The following is a 15,396-nucleotide window of genomic DNA, read 5'->3' as shown; positions in this document are numbered from 1 at the left end:
CACACACACACACACTTAGTCCAGCACTAAGCCATGTATCCTGAACTCTGTTGAGAGAGAGACTTGTGTTATGGGCAGCTTGTAAGAACCTGAAAGGAAGCCGTATGCCCACCAAACCCAGGGCCTTCAAGGCACTATATTAAGCACTAGTCGTTGCCAAGGAATCTGTTCGCCGCTCATAAAAAGCACATGACTGTTTTTCTTTCCAATTGCATCAATTTATATGAATGAAGTATTCTTTATTTAGTTTATATTGCAAATATGAAGTATATTTACATAAAGCAAATCTATAAAACGGTGTAAAATGTTTGATGAATATGAAGGGCAGGCTATTGATCCAAATCTCTTTTCAGAAGTGTGTGAGCATATATGAAATATGAATGTATTACCTTTCAAAGTTCTGGCATTTCTCCAAAAATCACTTACAGTACAATTAAACCATTTCTTTTCTCATTACAACTACAAGTCAGAGAGGCAATCAGTGTTCATGTAATGTCCATCGTTCAAGGTAGACCAAGGCGCAGCGTGAGTTGAGTTCATCATCATTTATTTTAAAGGTGAACCAGCAATAAACAATAAACACAACAAACGAAAAGCTTCATAGCGCAAAATACATGCAACCAAACAAAGACAAGATCGCACAACTGACTGGGAAAAAGGGCTGCCTAAGTATGATTCCCAAACAGAGACAACGATAGACAGCTGCCTCTGATTGGAAACCATACTTAGGCCAATCAAAGGAAAAACCAACATAGAATTACAACACATAGAATGCCACACCTTGACCTAACCAAACAGAGAAAAACCGTCTCTCTCAGGTCAGGGCGTGACAGTTCATTTAGAGTCAACACCTGCATCTTCTGCTCCTACACTCTCAGAATAAAAGGTGCTATCTAGAACCTAAAAGGGTTATTTGGCTGTTAACCCTTGGTAAAACCTTTTTTGTTTCCATGTAGAAATCTTTTGGGTTTAATGTACAACCCTTTACACAGAGGGTTCTACCTGGAACCAAAAATGGTTATCCTATGGGGACTGCCAAAGAACCCATTTGGAACCCTTTTTTCTAAGAGTGTACAGTATGTTCCCTTGGAGACAGGAGAAACTCTTAGTTGGTGGTAAATACTACAGTGAGTGAAATGGGATTCTGAGAATTTGTATTTTATTTTATTGAACCTTTATTTAACTAGGCAAGACAATTAACAGCAAGTTCTTATTTGCAATGACGGCCTACCAAGAGGCAAAATGCCTCCTGTGGGAACGGGGGCTGGGATTAAAAATGTAAACGTAGGACAAAACATTGATCACGACAAGAGAGACACTACAACACTATATAAAGAGAGACCTTATACAACAACACAACATGGCAGCAACACAACATGACAACACAACATGGTAGGAAAACACAACATGACAACAAATGGTAGCAACACAGCACGACAACAACACGGTAGCAACACAACATGGCAGAAGCACAACATGGTGGCAGCACAAACATGGTACAAACATTGTAAGGCACAGAGGAAAGTTAGGTAATAGTTCTGGCATTATTCGTCTCGCTCTAAGAGCCTGGTATATTTCATTACTATGGCAACACAGTCCCCATCACAAAACTACACTCCAGTTTCAGTGACACTCCAGAAAACATGAGCACATTGAAAGAGCAACACAGGCCCCACTCTCTCTCTCTCATTTTAATTGGATAGTCTATTTTCAGAAAAGTGAAAATGAAGGACTTCCATGGCCTTCAATAAATGTATGTGATGTTTATATAATTGTGATAAGGTTTTACAACCTGTGTGACAACAGTAATTGATCACGAAACTGTGCTCTAAACAGATATATTTCTCATAGTTGAATCACAGCAGCCTTCTGTTACTGTGATTATGATTGAAGCAACAGTTCCCTCTGTCAGATGAGTTCTCCTCATAAATATCAATATTGGCCTGTAATAAAAATGATGATAGCTTTATGCATCAATATTCTTTATATATAGGTGGTTATGGTGGCATACCTTTTTTGCATCAGGTTCACACAGTTTACAGTAGATTAGTGCCCAATACAGATCACTTCCTCTCTTGGCTTGTGACAGTTAGGCCTCAAGAGATTTTATGGACAGTGGACAATTAGATGGACCCAAAAATGGAGGCCTTTGCACTTTCTGAAATATGAATTAGGTTTAAATACAGACAACAAATCAATAACTACTTATACAGGATACTCCCTGTTCATTGAAATAAGACCTTGGATCACATTCACAAGGAAGTTTTTAAAATTGTTTTTGTCATATCTAGAATTGTATGTGATTATATTACAACTGCAATGTTATTACAATCTGTATGATTTTTATGCAATACACTCGGTTGGATTGATTGCAATCAATTAATGCGTGCATCAAATCTGTCATTATTTTAGTACATTTACATTTACGTCATTTAGCAGACGCTCTTATCCAGAGTGACTTACAAATTGGTGCATTCACCTTATGATATCCAGTGGAACAACCACTTTACAATAGTACATCTATATCTATATCTTTTTTTTTGTTATTATTTTTTGTTTTTTGGGGGGGGGTAGAAGGATTACTTTATCCTATCCCAGGTATTCCTTAAAGAGGTGGGGTTTCAGGTGTCTACGGAAGGTGGTGATTGACTCCGTTGTCCTGGCGTCGTGAGGGAGCTTGTTCCACCATTGGGGTGCCAGAGCAGCGAACAGTTTTGACTGGGCTGAGCGGGAACTGTGCTTCCGCAGAGGTAGGGGGGCCAGCAGGCCAGAGGTGGATGAACGCAGTGCCCTTGTTTGGGTGTAGGGCCTGATCAGAGCCTGAAGGTACGGAGGTGCCGTTCCCCTCACAGCTCCGTAGGCAAGCACCATGGTCTTGTAACAGATGCGAGCTTCAACTGGAAGCCAGTGGAGCGTGCGGAGGAGTGGGGTGACGTGAGAGAACTTGGGAAGGTTGAACACCAGACGGGCTGCGGCATTCTGGATGACTTGTAGGGGTTTAATGGCACAGGCAGGGAGCCCCGCCAACAGGGAGTTGCAGTAATCCAGACGGGAGATGACAAGTGCCTGGATTAGGACCTGTGCCGCTTCCTGTGTAAGGCAGGGTCGTACTCTGCGAATGTTGTATAGCATGAACCTACAGGATCGGGTCACCGCCTTGATGTTAGCGGAGAACAACAGGGTGTTGTCCAGGGTCACTCCGAGGCTCTTAGCACTCTGGGAGGAGGACACAATGGAATTGTCCACCGTGAGGGAGATCATGGAAAGGGCAGTCCTTCCCCGGGAGGAAGAGCAGCTCCGTCTTGCCGAGGTTCAGCTTGAGGTGGTGATCCGTCATCCACACTGATATGTCTGCCAGACATGCAGAGATGCGATTCGCCACCTGGTTATCAGAAGGGGGAAAGGAGAAGATTAATTGTGTGTTGTCTGCGTAGCAATGATAGGAGAGACCATGTGAGGTATTGACAGAGCCAAGTGACTTGGTGTATAGCGAGAATAGGAGAGGGCCTAGAACTGAGCCCTGGGGGACACCAGTGGTAGGAGCGACCTGTCAGGTAGGACGCAATCCAAGAGTGAGCCGCGCCGGAGATACCCAACTCGGAGAGGGTGGAGAGGAGGATCTGATGGTTCACAGTATCAAAGGCAGCAGATAGGTCTAGAAGGATGAGAGCAGAGGAGAGAGAGTTAGCTTTAGCAGTGCGGAGAGCCTCCGTGACACAGAGAAGAGCAGTCTCAGTTGAATGACCAGCCTTGAAACCTGACTGATTTGGATCAAGAAGGTCATTCTGAGAGAGATAGCAGGAGAGCTGGCCAAGTACAAATGGTAGTAATGAATTATATGAATTATAGCTTCTCTATGTGGCTGGCTTTGTTTCCCACCCGACATTATTCTATTTTACACATACGAGACATTCCGATATGATCCCAATTACTAATGTGCCTGGCTAAATGTTCTGAAATCATTTTTTATTTTTTAGAAAGATAGCTAAGCTTGAAATGGGAATTGTATAATTGATTCAACTAACGTTACCAAAAACACATTTAGGTTTAACTTTCATAATGAACCAGAAAATCAATAGCAAGCTAGTTCTTTCTGGTCGTTCAGCAAAGTTAGCTGGCTAGCTAACTAATTAATATGGCTTTATAGTATACCCCTCAGGTCTGTAAACCTATTGCCAGGTTTTCCGGCTTCCTGACCTAGCTAATAGCAATAGCTAGCTTGCTGATTAGCTTGGCCTCATTGAAATGTTCATAGATAACTTGCCTTGTATAGCCACAATGTTTAGGGTATGGTGTTATGGGACTAAATGAAACATTGGTTCTGGTGTTATACTTTGTATTCCATGTTATAGAGAGCACACAACATTTTATTTCATGAGGATAGGATTTACAATTGCTGAGATCTTATTTTCATGTTACCAGAAAAGGTCAACAGCTGCAGACAGGTAAATGTTAATGCCTAGTCAATAATGGCACTAAATTACCTATCTAGATTCATAAATTCAACCATTTTTGTGCAATATTTCAACGTAGGGTGGTCATATTATTGTTATGCAAAACGTAGTTTGTAACAATTGGAAACAATTCATGAAATTATAATACAGGTTTTCTGCGTTATGCAAATTAGAGACTTAATACGCACACCACACATCTCCACACACTCACACAGTACCCCCACCAACACACATAGACTAACACAGACACACACACAGTTTAACACAGACGCACACTAAAGCTAAATTCAAACGGCATCTATGGTGTCATAGTGCCACGGCGTCAAGTCTATTTTTCTCGCATCTGCGCGGTGCAATGCTGGTGACATAAGCGGATAAATTGCGTGGGTCGTTTGTAGAATAATATTTATGATCTTCCCTATGCTAAGTAAACTAACAATGTAGTTTAAAATATATTGGTCTGTAAACTAAGGTTTATCAGTCAAATAGGCTATCAGCCCAGGTACGGTGGCTCCCGTAGGACATCTAAGGTCAAAAGGAACTCACAGCAAGAACTCTCAGGGATACGTTCAACAGCAAACAAATACAACTGTTCATTAAAGGATTTTCATGACAATGACGTTGGCATACGCTACACAGTGTATGTGAATTGACGCTCGCTACTCTCGCACGCAACTATCATGCCGTTGACGGGCATCTCCATGTGATTTCATCTTAAGTCTGAAATGTAACATAGAAAGCTACTAGTCTAATAACATACACTGAACAAAAATATAAATGTAAGTCAATTGAAATAAATTCATTAGGCCCTAATCTATGGATTTCACATGACTGGGAATACAGATATGCATCTGTTGGTCACAGATACCTTTCAAAAAAGGTGGGCGCATGGATCAGAAAACCAGTCAGTATCTGGTGTGACCACCATATGCTTTATGCAACGTGACACATCTCCTTCACATAGAGTTGATCAGGCTCAATGGGTGACATGTCTGGTAAGTACGCAGGCCATGGAAGAACTGTGACATTTTCAGCTTCCAGGAATTGTGTACAGATGCTTGCGACATGGGGCCGTGCATTATTATGCTGAAACATAAAGTGATGGCGGCGGATGAATGAAACGACAATGGGCCTCAGGATCTTGTCATGGTCTCTGTACATTCAAATTGCCATCAATACAATTAAATTGTGTTCGATGTTCGTATCCTATGCCTGCCAATACCATAATCCTACCCCCACTATGGGTCACTCTGTTCACAACGTTGACATCAGCAAACCACTCACCCACATGACACCATACATGCTGTCTGCCATCTGCCTGGTACAGTTGAAACTGGGATTCATCCGTGAAGAGCACACTTCTCCAGTGTGCCAGTGGCCATCGAAGTTGAGCATTTGCCCATTGAAGTTGGTTGTGACGCCGAACTGAAGTTAGGTCATGACACTGGTGAGGACGATGAGCACGCAGATGAGCTTCCCTCAGACGGTTTCTGACAGTGCAAGCATTTCTGATCACATTTATAGTAAAATAAATAATGCAGTATCTGTTTTCATAGTTCTGACAGAACATATTTTGGTCACAAAAATGAAAAACAATATACCACATTACTTCTTACTAGTAATACATTTGTTTTCGAAACATTACAAAGCATTATCATCCGTTTCTCTGTGTTCTATTGGTGTATTTTTCTCTGGTAAAAAGTCTGACTGGCTGGTAGATTTTATTGATCTACCTGCCACAGTGGCTGGTGGACCAAAAAGTACATTTGATGCCCTGTCCCAAGCACAAGGTCCACCTGTGTAACGATCATGCTGTTTAATCAGGTTCTTGATATGCCACACCTGTCAGGTGGATGGATTATCTTGGCAATTGAGAAATGCTCATGAATGGGGATGTAAACAAAGTTGTGTACATATTAATTGAGAAATACACTTTTTGTGCTTATGGAACATTTCTGGGATCTTGTATTTCAGCTCATGAAACAAACATGGGACCAACACTACTTGTTGCGTTTATATTTTTGTTCAGTATAGGTAGGCCTACATGTGAGTTTGGTTACAATGTAATGTTACTTTTGGTGTTGATGAGTTAATCTAGTGATAAACTGCAGCAAATAATTAGCCTAGGCACAGAAGAGGCAGTGAGCTTAGCCAGCTGCACAGAAAGATAAATGGGAAACATTTTCAATTCACTGGTATTGTCAAATGACTGCCTCACCTGGTTCACCAACTACTTCTCAGATAGAGTGCAGTGTGTCAAATCGGAGGGCCTGTTGTCCGGACCTCTGGCAGACTCTATGGGGGTGCCACAGGTTTCAATTCTCGGGCCGACTCTTTTCTCTGTATATATCAATGATGTCGCTATTGCTGCGGGTGATTCTCAGATCCACCTTTTCGAAGACGACACCATTCTGTATACATCTGGCCCTTCTTTGGACACTGTGCTAACAAACCTCCAAACGAGCTTCAACGCCATACAACACTCCTTCCGTGGCCTCCAACTGCTTTTAAATGCTAGTAAAACTAAGTGCATGCTCTTCAACCGATTGCTGCCCGCACCCTCCCACCCGACTAGCATCACTACTCTGGACGGTTCTGACCTAGAATATGTGGACAACTACAAATACCTAGGTGTCTGGTTATACTGTAAACTCTCCTTCCAGACTCACATTAAGCATCTCCAATCCAAAATGAAATCTATAATCTAATTCCTTTTTTGCAACTAAGCTTTACTCATGCCGCCAAACATACCCTCGTAAAACTGACTATCCTACCGATCCTTAACTTGGGGCGATGTCATTTACAAAATAGCCCCCAACACTCTACTCAGCAAACTGGAAGTAGTCTATCACAGTGCCATCCGTTTTGTCACCAAAGCCCCATATACTACCCAACACTGCGACCTGTATGCTCTCGTTGGCTGGCCCTCGCTACATATCCATCACCAAACCCACTGGCTCCAGGTCATCTATAAGTCTTTGCTAGGTAAAGCCCCGCCTTATCTCAGCTCACTGGTCACCATAGCAACACCCACCTGTAGCACGCACTCCAGCAGGTATATTGCACTGGTCATCCCCAAAGCCAACACTTCCTTTGGCCGCCTTTCCTTCCAGTTCTCTGCTGCCAATGACTGGAACGAATTGCAAAAATCACTGAAGCTGGAGACTTATATCTCCCTCTCTAACTTTAAACATCAGCTGTCACAGCAGCTTACCTACTGTACCTGTACACAGCCAATCTGTAAATAGCACACCCGACTACCTCATCTCCATATTATTACTTACCCTCTTGCTCTTTTGCACCCCAGTATCTCTACTTGCACATCATCTGCATATCTATCACTCCAGTATTAATGCTTAATTGTAATTATTTTCGCCTATTTATTGCCTACCTCCCTACTCTTCTACATTTGCACACACTGTATATAGATCTTTCTATTTTCTTTTATTTTGTGTTATTGACTGTACGTTTGTTTATGTGTAACTCTGTGTTGTTGTTTTTGTCGCTCTGCTTTGCTTTCTCGTGGCCAGGTCGCAGTTGTAAATGAGAACTTGTTCTCAACTGGCCTACCTGGTTAAATAAAGGTAAAATAAAAAATTGCTATGTTTTTATCGATTTTAAGGCTGTAGCTACTGAATTCTTGTCGTTTTTGCTTGAAAGACAATTCTGAATCAATCAGTAGGGTATTTCTCCAGATTTTCATTTTTCATATCATCATACAGTCCTTCTCTCACCCTGGGATTTATGGTATTACTGGTTTAGTACACAAATGGGGGCAATAAAATGCAAAAAAGTAATAATTTCCATGGAAGCTGCTAGCTAAATATGCTAACAAGTGCAAATGAAAATAAATGAATCGCAAAGACAGTCAATCCAGGTCATAAAGTTATACATACACTATGGTTCAAAAGTTTGGGGTCACTTAGAAATGTCCTTGTTTTTGAAAGAAAAGCAATTTTTTGGTCCATTAAAATAACATTAAATTGATCAGAAATACAATGTAGACATTGTTAATGTTGTAAATGACTATTGTAGTTGGAAATGGCTGATTTCTTATGGAATATCTACATAGGTGTATAGAGGCCCATTATCAGCAACCATCACTCCTGTGTTCCAATGGCACGTTGTGTTAGCTAAGTTTAGAATTTTAAAAGGCTAATTGATCATTAGAAACCCCTTTTGAAATGATGTTAGCACAGCTGAAAACTGTTGTCCTGATTAAAGAAGCAATAAAACTGGCCTTCTTTAGACTAGTTGAGTATCTGGAGCATCAGCATTTGTGGGTTCGATTACAGGCTCAAAATGGCCAGAAACAAAGACCTTTCTTCTGAAACTCGTCAGTCTATTATTGTTCTGAGAAAGGAAGGCTATTCCATGCAAGAAATTGGCAAGAAACTGAAGAAAAACTGAAGAATGTCATTTTTGGTGAGTTTGGACATTTACAAGCGAATTTGAACAAGAGCTATTGTGCAAATGAAGAAAGTTTTGACGCATGCAGTACTGGCTCTCTAACAACATGTCTACAGGCTGTGTCTGTGTGTAGTCTGGAGTTGCTAGGGCAACGGGCCTGACTGCTTGGAGAAGAGGGGGAAGGAGAAGACCATGGAGAACTGAGAGGAGAAAAACGCAAGGTAATCAAGATAGCAGTGGCAGCTGTACAAATAACTAATCCAAAGGCCTTTGACTTCTCAAACACGGCAGAAAGCTAACACAATATGATGCCCTGTCACCTTATTAATTTAGCCACTTAAAACGCACAAGTAATATCTTGCTGCATTTTGTAAACACAGATCTAAAATTCTTGTTATTGTAATTTCTGCTCGGCATCAGACTAATTTTGCACTTCTAAACTCTGATGAGAATTCATGAACAGGCATTCTATCAGCAGAAGGCGCTCTGAATGATGTTTAGCTACTTTTCTCCTGTATGTTTCTCTGTGTAGCCAGCATATTTATATATAGTTTTTTTACGCAAGATTAACTTTAAGCAAAACATTAGGAAATGTAACTGGCTAAATTCTTTCTATGATAGGGCTAAACATTAGAAATATGATGGCCATGCATCGTTTCTGCATTGTAAGCTCATTTACTTGTATGGCTGCCAGCCAAAATACTATTACACTTCTGTTGTCATCTGATAAAAATGTTGTAAAAAAGTTATTTTATTTCAAATATGTTGCACTAATGTATTTTCTGTGAAGGAAAACTATAGTTCCATGTCCCTGATCACTCTATTGAAACAAAAACAAAACTTAATTTTCAATATAAAACACGACCCCTGTCAATACACACCTGGGCTCACCTGCTCCCGCTTTCTCCTGTTGTGCTATTTACAAACAAACACGTGACTGGCTCAACTGTTCTGGGGAACTAAGTCATCTTCACAATGTGAAATAATGTGACAGGTGAAATTAAGAATGTGATCAGCTTTATCTCCTAACGTATTGCACAAATTGACTGCAGGTATTCACTTAGAAAATAGCTACAAATATGAAAATGTATTGAAAAACCATCCCTTGGCTATTTCCAAATACCCTGGTATACGGTATACCGCCCAAGCCTGTTTCGTAACCTAATACAGTACATCCAATAATAATTACTGAGCTTTGTTGACATAGCGGTGCAGGTTTCTCATAACAACTCTTGAGGATGTTACATTTTGTGGTCATCTTAAAAGTTGTTTCCGTGGGTTGCAAAATTAGCATGACATGAGCTGAATTAATTATAAAAGGCTTTGACATTTTACAGAGAGATGCTTGTTTTTGTGAGAAATCTTCGAAAAATAACAGGAAATTCGAATTAATATGAAAGCACATACTAAAATATGAAAACATGTCATGTCTCAAAATCTATGTCCATCTAACGTCCTAGCCTCTATTGTTTCATGTTCTGCGGATTCCAGAAGAGAGATGACGAGTTCAACGGGAGAGTGAGTCTTTCAGGTAGCCAATAGAAAGATGACGAGTTCAACGGGAGAGTGAGTCTGTCAGGTAGCCAGTAGAAAGATGACGAGTTCAACGGGAGAGTGAGTCTATCAGGTAGCCAGAAGAAAGATGACGAGTTCAACGGGAGAGTGAGTCTATCAGGTAGCCAGTAGAAAGATGACGAGTTCAACGGAGAGTGAGTCTATCAGGTAGCCAGTAGAAAGATGACGAGTTCAACGGGAGAGTGAGTCTATCAGGTAGCCAGAAGAAAGATGACGAGTTCAACGGGAGAGTGAGTCTATCAGGTAGCCAGTAGAAAGATGACGAGTTCAACGGGAGAGTGAGTCTATCAGGTAGCCAGAAGAAAGATGACGAGTTCAACGGGAGAGTGAGCCTGTCAGGTAGCCAGTAGAAAGATGACGAGTTCAACGGGAGAGTGAGTCTATCAGGTAGCCAGTAGAAAGATGACGAGTTCAACGGGAGAGTGAGTCTATCAGGTAGCCAATAGAAAGATGACGAGTTCAACGGGAGAGTGAGCCTGTCAGGTAGCCAATAGAAAGATGACGAGTTCAACGGGAGAGTGAGTCTATCAGGTAGCCAGTAGAAAGATGACGAGTTCAACGGGAGAGTGAGTCTATCAGGTAGCCAATAGAAAGATGACGAGTTCAACGGGAGAGTGAGCCTGTCAGGTAGCCAGTTGATTATTATTGGAGTCAGTTGTGTTAGCTGGGGCTGGAGGAAAAGTGTGACAACAATCAGGCCCCTGAGGACTGGAGTTGCCCATCCCTGATCTACACAATTAACATATGCGTTTTTGATTGGACACCCTAGAATGTTGAAAACTGTCATTTGAACTTTCCTAATTTTCCTTATTATGCCGTAGTTAATATCACACTTCAAAAGGCAGGTCAGTGTGTGGCTCTCAGGGTTTGTTGATCACCTGAGGCATGAGAATATAGCACATGGGGATGTGTGAAGCTCACTCCTCAGCCTGAAGTGTCTCCACTTGCGCAGCTGAATAGCTAGCTTTTCACTTTCTGCGACTGCTATGACGCTTCAGGAGGGCGGTCACATGTTCTAGCAAGGCAGAGGTCCTGGGTGTGAGCCAAATTAGGAGGAAGTAGTACTCGCTAAGCAAGCGTGATGTCGCTAACAGATCTGACTCAGATCTACAGTTGCACTCAGTTGCTCTGGGGTCGCTGTGGAGTAAGTTTGAGGGGTGAATGTAGCACATGGGGATGTGAAGCTCACTCCTCAGCCTGAAGTGTCCCCACTTGCGCCGCCGAATAGCTAGCTTTTCACGTGGATCGACTGTTAAGACCCCAGTAGGGTGGTCTCGTGTGCTAGCAAGGCAGAGTACCTGGGTTCGAGTTTGGTGTGAGCCGAATCCGGTGGAAGCGATACTGGCTAAGCAAGCAGCGTGATGTCCGTTACACACGCACAATGTAAGCTAAATACATGCACGTGATGCATGTGTACTAGCCAAGCTCATTCAGGTGTTTACATGGTTTTGCGTCTGTTGGGTGATATAAATCATAATGGCAGTAAAAGTATGTTTGATAAAACTCCTGTTTTTTTGTGTTCAATTTCCAACGCCATAAGGACTAAAAACAGGTGAACAACTGGCAAAATAAGTTTAAAGGACGGTTTCTGGCTATACAAACCAAATTACAAAAATGTCTATTGCTAAGGTTGTAACATTGGCTAAAAAACAACTATATGCACTGACATAATTTTCCTTCCTTGTCCAGACATTTGCCTGAAGATGACAGACTGTCACGTTCTGACCAGTAAAGGGGTTATTTGTTATTGTAGTTTGATCAGGACGTGGCAGGGGGTATTTGTTTTATGTGGTTCGGGGTTTGTTAGTATATGTGTTTATGTAGAGGGGTGTTTGGTTAGAGTATTCCGGGGTTTTTGGGTTATGTTCTTTATTTTGTATTTCTATGCTCTGTCTATGTTGTGTATTTCTTTGTTGGCCTGGTATGGCTCTCAATCAGGAACAGCTGTACATCGTTGTTGCTGATTGAGAGTCATACTTAGGTCGCCTGTTTTCACCTGTCATTTTGTGGGAAGTTGTTGTTGCACTGCTGTGTGTTAGCATGCAATACTGTTCGTTCGATTGTTTTCTTGTTTTGTTTGTTACGTGTTCAAATAAAGTTAAGATGAGCACTCAACCCGCTGCGCCTTGGTCCATTACGTACGACGACCGTTACACAGACAGCTACAACATTCACAGCCAGTTGGAGCATCAACCAATCTAAATACTTTGGAACAGGCTATGCGGACACCAGGAAGTGGGAGTGGTTGGTGAACCAACATCGGGACTCATACTGTTCATATATGGGTCACTTTGACCTGTTGAATTACTTCTCTGTTGCTGAGAACGAGAGCAAAGCCTGAGTGCGCTTCAATCTCATCCTGTGGCCCACCTTCGGACAAACCTGACAATTCCTTGGCTAAGGACTTAAACTGAGAAGATGTAGAACATTGTGTTTTTACTGTTCGGCTGTCCATATTTATCCATTGTTGATAAGAAGCTTGATGCTCGAGATGCATGACACGGTGTGTGATATTTGCATATAAAATAACATTGGGGGATAAAGTGGTTGTGGTCAGGTGTCCTTATTTGTCCCCCCAAAATGTTTATTTTCCCTTACCGCCATCATCTTGTGGTTACAATTGACAGTGAGGTTTGAGAATGATAATTGTAAAATGTTCTGTACATTGCACCCCTATAAGAGCTCATTATCAATGACTTCAACAGCTATCTAAACAGTTACTGTTTCTGAATATAGTTTCTGTCAATCTGAGAGTGTGTTCCTTTAACTGATTTTGATCAAATTAGGCTTAATACCCAGAAAACTGGATAGACAGCGATATGACCACAGACCTGGGTGGAATCTGTTAAAACTTGAGGTTCACATGATTTATCTTGCCTGGCATGAATTTGCACTTTTGGGATTATTTGATTGAGTTTATTTGCAGCAGGTATCCTAACTGTTAAAAGCATTGGGCTTATAACCAAAAAGATTCTGGTTCGAATCCCTTAGCCGGCTAAGTGAAAATTCTGTCTATGTGCCCTTGAGCAACGCACTTAACCCTTGTTAGTCGCTCTGGATAACAGAGTCTGCTAAATGACAAAACATTTAAATGAAAAAATATACAGACAGGACATACATTAAAAAGTAAATGACTTATTTCCATTGCAGACATCCTATGGTTCAATACATTATATAATTACCTATGCAGACATACACATACACGCTACTGAGCTGCTATGAGCATTCAGTCATAAGCCATATTTTGACATTCTTTTTTAAATAATTCCTTGTTGTTATTGCTATGAGTTGTGGTTTTGTTCCACTCCACTGTGCTGGTATACAGAAAGGTGTTTGAAACAATCAATGTTAGAGTCTCTGGCATGTGTTTTGAACTGGTGAACATCTCTAATAAAATAATTGGCTAGGTAGTTACCTGTGGGCTTAGTCAGTCATTCTGTTGAATTTGTACAACCATTTCCTCCAACTATAGCCAGCATAGATGATTAAAATGTTGACTAATGTTGATTAAAATGTCATTGTTTCTATTGTGTCTGAGAAGCTTAATCAAGCATAAATATTTAAAATGTCTGAAATACTTATTTGACCCAGGTCTGCATGACTGGTTTCAGAAAAGGTTATGATTTCATTGCATAAAGGTGCAGCATACAAGGTGCATTTCAACCTATCCAGTGTTTCCCTATCAACCAGTGAGATTATTATTGTGGAGGCGATAAGAATCTGTATTATTATTATTATTCTGGGGTGATAGCTTCATTCGCTGAAGATGTGGGACTGAAAATTCTCTCTTTTTACTCCCAGTTTGAGGGGAACATGTGGAGGGACAGAGTCATCCAGTTCTAGTTACATACAGGAAGTCAGTGATTTAGCTTCAGTATTCCTGTTAGTTTGTTCATGCAGAAAGTTATCGCCCTGTCTATTCTTGGCCATTTCATCTATTGTCTATTAAACTGTAATGGTTGTGTTGGTTCTGGTTGAAAATATTCACCTCATTATCTTGTCCACCCACACACTACATCTGACCATTCAAACGCCTACACAGAACCATTACTTTGACATGTGTTGCCCTACTGTTTCCCTACTGAAAAAAAGACTGGTTGGTTTTCATTAGCATTTCTTTGCCAAGGAAATGGAGGTACATAGCAGCGGGTATCTTGTTATTCAAGCTAACCTTGTCAGAGGAAAGTATGATTTTAAAAAGTAATTCAACAATCTAAGAGGTGTAAAAGTGTAATGCCTCCCCTCAGATATGTTTTTTGGGGGAAAGTCGTGCAAATCAATATTTCATTTTCGCATTGGTTAAAATTAGGTTACCGTTACAAGGTTTAAGATGAGAGCCAGACTGTCAATGGGATGCTGGTCATCAAAGTCTGCTTGGTCTCTCTCATGTTTTGTCCAAATATCCCCAGGCGAGCGGAAGAGAGGACATTGATGATTCAACATTGAATGGAGAGAGAGGGAGAGATTACGTCTTGGTGCCCCCACTGCTGGGGAAGTCTCCTGTGAAGTGTATGAGTGCCAATTGGCAGGAACATCACCTAGCCAGGGTAAGTCCTCACCAGCTGTCCCCGCCAGCTGCCCCTACAGTTTGAATCATGGATGTGGTGATGCTATTTCTGCTGTGTCAGGGCTGAACACATTGGGATGCTGCAGCCTTTTCTGTCCCACTGGGCTCCCTGAGGCCAGATTACGTTATTGTTAATGTTTTCCATTTTCCCAAGCTTGGAAATATGTACGCAATAAAGCCAAGTAAATTGTGGGAGCAAGATCATGAGGTTTCACTACAAAGTATTCTCCATAGTAATTATGTTGCCTGTAATATCTAGGTCTCTGAAGTATATACACTACTGTTCAAAAGTTTCGGGTCACCTAGAAATGTCCTTGTTTTCCATGACAACATACATGAAATTAGTTGCAAAATGAATAGGAAATATAGTCAAGATGTTGACAAGGTTAT

The 15,396-nt window shown here is 41.2% G+C and overlaps 1 pseudogene; it reads left to right on the top strand.

Moving 5' to 3' along the window:
* The first annotated feature begins 12,323 nt into the window (after positions 1–12,323).
* Positions 12,324–12,853, top strand: LOC106610630 (splicing factor 3B subunit 5-like; annotated as a pseudogene).
* The last annotated feature ends 2,543 nt before the right edge of the window (positions 12,854–15,396 follow it).

This window comes from Salmo salar, chromosome 28 (genome assembly GCF_965601325.2).
Source record: "Salmo salar chromosome 28, fSalSal1, whole genome shotgun sequence".
Lineage (NCBI taxonomy): Eukaryota > Metazoa > Chordata > Actinopteri > Salmoniformes > Salmonidae > Salmo > Salmo salar.
Note: the sequence above shows the minus strand (reverse complement) of the source record. Positions and strands in the feature narration are given on the sequence as shown.